This window comes from Triticum dicoccoides, chromosome 5B (genome assembly GCF_002162155.2).
Source record: "Triticum dicoccoides isolate Atlit2015 ecotype Zavitan chromosome 5B, WEW_v2.0, whole genome shotgun sequence".
NCBI classification, from domain to species: domain Eukaryota; kingdom Viridiplantae; phylum Streptophyta; class Magnoliopsida; order Poales; family Poaceae; genus Triticum; species Triticum dicoccoides.
The window spans coordinates 703,293,184-703,302,198 of record NC_041389.1 but is presented as its reverse complement, the minus strand read 5'-3'; the positions used below and the strand labels follow the sequence as shown (position 1 = coordinate 703,302,198).

Below are 9,015 nucleotides of genomic sequence, written 5' to 3'. Positions count from 1 at the left end.
AAACCACAGCCACATAAACGCTGACGCGTGGATGCCTATTGGTCCCGGTTGGTGCCACCAACCGGGACCAAAGGCCCTCCTGCCTGGGCTCAGGGGACAGGCCACGTGGAGGCCCTTCTGTCCCGGTTCTGGATTGAATCGGGACTAAAGGGGTCAGGGCATTAGTACCGACCCTTTAGTCCCGGTTCATGAACCGGGACTAAAGGCCCTCACCAACCGGGACAATAGGCCCTTTTTCTACTAGAACCGGGACTAAAGGCCCTCACCAACCGGGACAATAGGCCCTTTTTCTACTAGTGCAGTTTGGCATGTCCAAATGGTATCCATTTTCTACAGTGATTTCCTCTACCCAAGTAACCATCCTCCACCAAATGCCAGCTCAATCCATTCATTATTTTGAGCCCGGCATCAACATTCGTATTTATCTCCAGTGTGGTACTTTGCAAAACAAGTACCACCTAGGCTCCTCCTTTTAAGGTAAAAATTTGTGAAGACGGTCTTCTTAGTAACTGATCATCCTCAGCCAAAACTCACGCCCGTTAGCCATGTACATTTCCCGTACCGCTAATCAAACACTTGGTTGCTAATTCATGTTTGAGCATCGATCAGTCTCCTCATGAGAATCTTATGTTATAATTTTCTTCCTAGCACCAACCTGGGGAGTGCCCAAACCACTAGACATGCCTAGGCCGCCCATAACACATGGCAACGCCACGATCACGCGGTGACCACGCGGCGGGCATGTGAGTTTACGCGCTCTAGAGTTGGGGCCCTCGGCCACCGCCCAAACCTCGACGTATCGCCACCAAAACATGTATTTATGATTAAATAGGTACTTATAGAACTAGAAATGATTTTTGGAAAAAATAAATAGCAAACTACGAGGGAGCTGCAGTTCAAATTTGACCCACTTCCAACTGAATCGGCGGAAATTTGTCTTTTTCATGAGAGGTGGATCAAAACTTTTTACACCCAACCATTTGGTCAATTGTTCATTAAATATGGCCTAGTATTTTATAAAAATTATTTGGTCCAGTTTTGTAACAATTATTTGGGAGGTCCTTCACAAAAAAACCTCCTTTTGGGCACTCGAAAAATGGAAAATGGTTTTTTTGTCCAAAGAAAATGAAAACTTCCTTAGGAAATATTGTTTGCCATTCCAATATGCACCCTTGTGCATAATATGAGATCATTTGAACAAACTATGCCATGAATTTGGCCATATGATTGATCATTTCGCTTGATATCCATGAATCTTCACCCATGATAGCTCATTCCTGAGAACACTTTTTTAAAAAAACTGTCGTATTACAAGTTTATTATTTTTCCTGGTAACTTGTTCATATATAATGACACAATGCGAAGGTTTTCCAATTTTTTAATTTTTTTTTTGAATTTTTTATGCCCATTTCAAAATGCGGTCAAAACGGCGGGAATGACCGTTCCTAGCTAGTGCTTGAATCTTGGAATTTTTTTGGTGTTTTTATGATTAAATAGATACTTATGTTCCTAGAAATGATTTTTGTAAAAAATAAAGAGCAAACTACATGGCAGCTATAGTTCAAATTTGACCCACTTCCACCTAAATCGGCGGAAATTTGTCTTTTTCACGAGAGGTGGATCAAAACTTTTTACACCCAACCATTTGGTCAATTGTGCATTAAATATGGCCTAGTATTTTATAAAAATTATTTGGTACAATTTTGTAACACTTATTTGGGAGGTCCTTCACAAAAAAACCTCCTTTTGGGCACTCGAAAAATGGATAATGGTTTTTTCATCCAAAGAAAATGAAAACTTCCTTAGGCAACATTGTTTGCCATTCCAATATGCACCCTTGTGCACAATATGAGATCATTTGAACAAACTATGCCATGAATTTGGCCATATGATTGATCATTTGGCTTGCAAGCCATGAATCTTCACGCATGATAGCTCATTTCTGAGAACACTTTTTTTAAAAATTGTCGTATTACAAGTTTATTATTTTTCCTGGTAACTTGGTCCTATATAATGATACAATGCGAAGGTTTTCCAATTTTTTGATTTTTTTTTGAATTTTTATGCCCGTTTCAAAATGCGGTCAAAACGGTAGGAATTGCCGTTCCTAGCTACTGGTTGGATCTTGGAAAAATTTTGGTGTTTCTCTGATTAAATAGATACTTATGTACCTAGATATAATTTTTACAAAAAATATAGAGGAAACTATAAGGTAGCTGTAGTTCAAATTTTACCTGCTTCCTCCTGAACCGGCGAAAGTTTGTCTTTTTCACCAGAGGTGGATCAAAAGTTTTGACACCCAACCATTTGGTCAATTGTTCATTAAACATGGCCTAGTATTTTATAAAATTGATTTGGTCCAATTTTGCAACAATTATTTCGTAGGTTCTTCACAAAAAACCCTCATTTTGGGAACTCGAAAAATGGAAAATGATTTTTTCGTCCAAAGAAAATGAAAACTTTCTTAGGCAACATTGTTTGCCATTCCAATATGCACCCTCGTGCACAATATGGGATCATTTGAACAAACTATGCCACGAATGTGGCCATAAGATTGATTATTTGGCTTGAAAGCCCTGAATCTTCACGTGTGATAGCTCATTTCTGAGAACACTTTTTTGAAATAATTGCCGTATTACAAGTTTATTATTTTTCCTGGAAGCTTGGTCATATATAGTGACACAATGCAAAGGATTCCCAATTTTTTGTTTTTTTTTGAATTTTTTATGCCCGTTTCAAAATGCGGTCAAAGCGGTGGGCATGATCGTTCCTAGCTAGTGGTTGAATATTGGAGTTTTTTTGGTGTTTCTCTGATTAAATAGATACTTTTTTACCTATAAATGATTTATGGAAAAAATAAAGAGCAAACAATGAGGTAGCTGCAGTTCAAATTTGACGCGTTTTCTACTAAATCAGCGAAAACTTTTGACACCCAACCATTTAATCAATTGTGCATTAAATATGCCCTAGTATCTTAGAAAAATGATTTGGTCCAATTTTGCAACAATTATCTCGTAGGTTATTCACAAAAAACCTCATTTCGGGCACTCGAAAAATGATTAAAAATAGCTAGAAAGATCAGAAATGCATACAAATTGGTGATCACCCATAAAATTTGCGAGTTCCCTTTTGCAAAATATTTTTGATAGCTGCTTTACAAAACCCCTCTATTTTTATTACTAGGAAACTATTTTAAATCATAGATTTTCTCTGCCAATCAGGACTCTTCCCACCGATCACCCCTACTGTAGCTGATCTGAACCGTCCGTTGTAGCCCATCTAAACCGTCCACCTCTCAACAGCCCAGTCCAAACCCTAGCAGCTCGCGGCCGCCTCTCTCTCCCCCTCTCCCTGAGAACACACCCGCCGCCGCCTCTCTCTCCCCTTCTCCTCGATCCAGATTGACGACGACATCTCTCTCACCCACCGGCAAACCTCGCCCCTACCCACCCACCGGCAAACCTCGCTCCCGGGCTCCACCGGCGCTCTCACCCACCCATCGGCGCTCTCAAAATCCGTTCTGCACTTCTCCCAGATCCAGATCTAACCCAAGCGTCCCGTCCTCCGCCGCCGCCCCGCCCTCCATTGCCAGAGTTCCCTCCCCGCCGCAGCCACGACATCACAGCCGTGCGCCACCCGCCTCCGGATCCCTCTGCCCGCTCGCGCCCCTGCTCCCTCTCCGCCTACGGGGCCGCTCCCTTCGCGCTGCTCCCCGACGACGTGGGCGGGCGCGTGGGCCTCAATTCGCGGGGCTTGGCTAAGTGGCGGGAGAGCGATGGCGTCGCGAGGGGGCCGGAGGAGGCTAGTGCGTTCCCCTGCCCACCGCGGCGCCGCCGTCTCCGCCCCCGACTCCTCCCCCGGCGCCCTTCACCATGGTAAGCATCCCCAGCCGAGTCCGCTCTCCCCATTGGTTGCCCCGGTCGTAGAACCTCCTAATCTGACCTCACTTGTCTCCCTCCGTAGATCATCTCCAACAAGAACCACTGCGAGATCTGCAAGTACCTCTTCCAGGGTGAGCTCCTCCCCCTCCCCCGCCCATTTTACGCACTGCGCCAGCCGTGGCCAGGATTCAGATGCCATCTCGTTAGTCTTCTTCTGTAGGGTTCAATCCATGTGTTGTGTAGGGTTTTAACCATGTTGCCCCGTTAGTGTTCTTGGCACCCATTGACCACAGCGAGTTCGCTCTTATGCGCGGTTGCTGCAAGGTTCGAGCATAGGTAGTTTGGATACCACTAACATCCTAACTGTAGAATCTTATTCATGGCAAGTTGTCTGGAAGAATTCTACTGACTATTACAGTAGTCTGAGCATCTTAACTGAATTCCTTGGTGCTAATTTCAACTTTTGATGTGTGCAAGAATGCCACTCCTTTGGATGGACTGAATAATTTTACTGAGCAATCTATTGTGATGCTTGTGCAGAGGGAGTCTTGTATGCCAAGAAGGACTACAACCTGGCCAAGCACACACAGGTCGATGCCTTGAACCTCGAGGTCATCAAGCTCATGCAGAGCTTCAAGTCCAAGGAGTACATCAGGGAGACCTTCTCGTGGCAGCACTAGTACTGGTACCTGACCAACGACGGCATTGAGTTCCTCCGCACCTTCCTCAACCTGCCGTCTGAGATCGTTCCCAACACCCTCAAGAAGTCCGCCAAGCCCCCGTCCCGCCCCTTCGGCTCTGGCCCACCGGGTGACCGCCCCAGGTGAGCTAAATATGTCCATCATTCTATCTGTCTGTTTTGGGCATAAGGGTTGTTGTTGCTGTTGAGAATATAACCTCATTGATCATCTAGCTATGCTCTAGATTTTTAGTTCGACAAGTACCAAACCAACAACCTGACTGCCGGCTTTGCTTAGTAGGATCTGTAGGTAACCAACGACCTACAGATTTAGTCATTCTGGAGTAGTCGTGTATAATTTATGTGCCATGATTGCTGGCTGTATAGCTTAACAGCAACTGTAGCTTGGTGCATTGTGTCATGTTGCCACGACGTTTAGCCTACCTGATGGCTGCCATTTTCCAAAGGCAAATCTTGTATTCTTATGGGTGTGCATTGTGTAATTGCTAGTCGGGCTGCAAGTTGCAACTACTACCTCTGCTCCAAAATATATGACGTTTTGGCAGGCTACAAATTGCCTAACAAAACTTTTGTCAAGATTCAATCTGGAATAGATATCTGTGATTGATGTCAGTATGTTGTATAGCCACGGGATGATTTGATGATGAACCAAAATTATATGTGTTCGGGCTGTTTGATGGCTGCTTGAATTGGATAAGCCATTTCCATGCTCCAAGTTCAGTTATATGTGCTCGGGCTGGTTCAGGTTGCTTCGACTTGATGCTTTTGCTTGTTGCGCAGGCGTTAGGCTACAAGTTGGATATAATTATCCCGTGATTGCATACATGTCATGGTGTCACATATTAGAAATGATGAGGAATTGAGTAGAAGCTAGAGTTTAGTTTCTTGTGCTGGGCTGGGCTGGTTTTGGTTCTTTCTATTTTTGTTCATACATGAGTATAGTTTCTTATTGCCTTATGTGAGTTATGTCAAGGGACCGACTTATCAGAAGTCAGTACTTAATGTGTGGATGGTTGTGCTGTTTTGCAGGTTGTTGGCACCAAGGTGTTTGAGATGGTCTTCCTGTTGGCGCACGAGGAAGAGGAAGTGAAGTCTTTGATTTGTCCACCGAGGAAGAGGAAGCATGAAGTCTTTGATCTGTCCAGAGGGTAAGTCCTTGGTCTGTCCCACTCTTCCTTTGCTATGTGATTGTGACCTCCATGTGTTATCTGGACACTTTGGTTCATATACCATTCTTGTGATTTTCCAATGCTATGTTAATAAATTAATCTGTAACCTTTAATGAATTCAATGTATGATTGTGATGAGAATGAATGAATGAATGATATCATACCAACTTGTTTTTGTCCTTGATCAGTATCATTTGTGGTAGCTCCTAGGCAACATGTGCCTTTTCTTGCTCCGAGTTCCTAAGTATGGTTTTGTACTTTTGTTAACTAGACAAACAAAATTTTAAATTTGGTGAACATTAGTAGCTAACTTTGTTGTGTTTGATTGATGTTCTGCTAGCTGCTACTGTTAATTGTTACTGCCATCATATTGCCACTGCTTAGAATATGTTTTGTGCCTTAATTCTAGTAGTATTTGCTGTCAAAAACATGATTGTATTGTGAGCCATCAAGTTCTTGGAGTCTTCTTAGAGCTTGCTGGTATTTAATTTTTTTCCACCAATATAATATTTGCTAATATTTAGTCATGGTTGCTACTGTTATCTGTGCCCTCATACTTCAGGATCCACTCCTAGCTGCTTGTGTATTTGTTTATTATTCTATTCAATTCTTTTCCTAGCTGTTGTATGTTGGAGGATATTGCAGGATAATGATTGTTTACTGTCTTTTGCACGAGCTCTAGGATGTAGCTGGAAAAAGGGAACACTTCATCTTTGTAGCCGTTGTATTTGTTGGAGGATGTTGCGGGATAATGATCGTTTCCTGAATGGTTGTTCTATGCTTCATACCAGCACACTTTTGTAGCTGTTCTAAATTCCTGGATGATGTGGACTATGGCATGACTGTAATATATATAATGTACTTTGGTTGTCATTTGTGAAAATTTGTGTGATTGGGCTCTGCTGATCGAAATATTGATTATTTATTGCTGATACTTTATTGTTGATACGTCGAAAACGAAACAAATACTATTTGGGCCCTAAAAGGCCACAAATCAAACAATTCAGGAAAAATTGAAAAAAATTACTAAAAAAATTAATTGTGAAAAGGTGAAGGCCAAGAAAACAAAAAGGCTTAGGCCCAATAACGAAATAGTTCTAAAAAAGGCCATGCCCCATGAAATAAAAATGCCAAATTGTTGGGCCAAGCCCATGTAGCTAGAAAAAATAACAGGAAAAATACATTAAAAAGGTTGAATTATTGGGCTCGGCCCATGTAAAACGCTGAATCTTACTGGGCTGATTCTTGTGCCACATCAGATTGCCACGTCGGATGCCTACGTGGCCTGGGGAGGCTGCTAGTGACCAAAACACAACAATAGGCATATTTTGGTCGTAAACGTCTATGACCTTCTCACATAGAAGGTCCTTAATTTCAGTTTACGACCGCCAACTTTGACCTTCTGTTTTGGTTACAAAAAGGTCGCAAATGAAAAACAATAACCTTTCAGTGACCAATAGCCAAGGTCACAAGTTGACATATTTCTTGTAGTGTGTGCAGTTTACAAGCGGCCTCCGGGAAGGCTTATGCGGAACAAACTGAGATTTTTACCATAGACTAGCGTAGCGGTATCAAAAACACCGTGCTAGGACCCAAGGAATTTTGGTATAGTATAATTTTCCATGGATTAACTAGAATAGGTGCATCTGGCATGCCGCTGAGGTATGCCCGCACCCGCGATGATGGGGCACGCCTCTCCTTCTGCTGCAAAAGGAATACGCATGTCGTGGGGGCTCATATGGGATTTCCAAACCTCTTCTGAACATGATTCCATATGGCCGCCAGGCAGATCTGCAATTTCCCGCATTGTAACCATAGGAATGCAATAAATGTCTCAAATATTGCAGGCATCTCCGAAAAACCAGGATCTGGCATGTGTCATGTGATGGACTCCTTTGAGAGCACACGAAGTTTCAAGGCCAACGGAGCAGCGAGTCCTACACTTCCTTCGCAAACCGGACACATCCCGTCTCTACAACTAGCTAGGTACTACCTCGGAGACAGTGCAATTTACAAGCACCCTCCGGGCAAGCTTATGACGAACACCATGAGATTTAACACACTACAGGGGCCATATCAAAACACCATGCCATGTCCCATGGAATTTTGGCATCATATGGTTTTCCATGGATTAATTAGAATGGGTGCATCCTGCATGCCGCTGAGGTACGTTCGCACCCCCGGTGGCGCCCCCCCCCCCCTTCTGCTGCACAAGGCCTACACATGTCACGAGGACATCATATGCGATTTCCCAAACCTCTTCTGAACATTATTTGATGTGGCCGCCGGTGTGATCTGCAATTTCCCGCACTAAAACCCTAGGAATGCAATAAATGTCTCAAATATTGTAGGCAGGTCCGAATAATGCTAGGGTCTGGCACGTGTCATGTGATGGCCTCCTTTGAGAGTACAAGAAGTTTTGAGGCCAATGGAGCAATGAGCCCCACACTTCCTTCACAAACAGGACAAGTTCCCTCTCGATAACTAGGTACTACCTCGGAGACTGTGCAGTTTACAAGTGGCCTCCGAGCGGGTTTATGCGCTGAGATTTTTACCATAGACTAGAGGGACGATATCAAAACACCATGCCAGGTCCCGAGGAATTTCGGTATCGTATAATTTTCCATGAATTTTCCACCAGGTAGATTTGCACCCCGAGTAGTGGGGTCCATAACTCCTTCTGCTGCACAAGGCCTATGCATGTCGCGAGGACATCATATGAGATTTCTCAAACCTCTTCTGGACATGATATCATGTGGTCGCCGAGCAAACTGCCTTTGGAAGCCAGTCAAAGTAGCACTAAACCTAGCGGGTCAAATCAATCAGGGTTTTGGCTAGAAACATCCAGGGGGAGTTGGAAAATCTCCGTGACTTGCATATGCCCCAATGTTGGTATGACATGTCACATGACCTAATATATGTACGAAATGATGAAATATGGGGGATTTCATTTCTAAAACAATGAAATAAAAATACAATATAAAGGAATACAATGACAAAAAAATAAAAAAGGTATAAAAAATGTAATAAAAGAAAATACAAAAAAGATTGAGAAACCAATTGGGAAATATTTTTTTTAATAATGAAATAGAACGAATACATATATAATGTAAACCGTGTGTAGTGCTCGGCTTACCCTAATAAAAAAACTAAAGCACAAAACGCGGGACTTTCTTAGAAAAAAAGAATGCGCGGGACTTACCAAAACACAGGCGCGCTCATCTTCTCCCAAATCTCTGCCCCGTGCCGCCTCCCACCTCGCGCA

The 9,015-nt window shown here is 43.1% G+C and overlaps 1 pseudogene; it reads left to right on the top strand.

The window, feature by feature from the left end:
- The first annotated feature begins 3,775 nt into the window (after positions 1-3,775).
- Positions 3,776-6,325, top strand: LOC119310610 (annotated as a pseudogene).
- Positions 6,326-9,015: the final 2,690 nt, after the last annotated feature.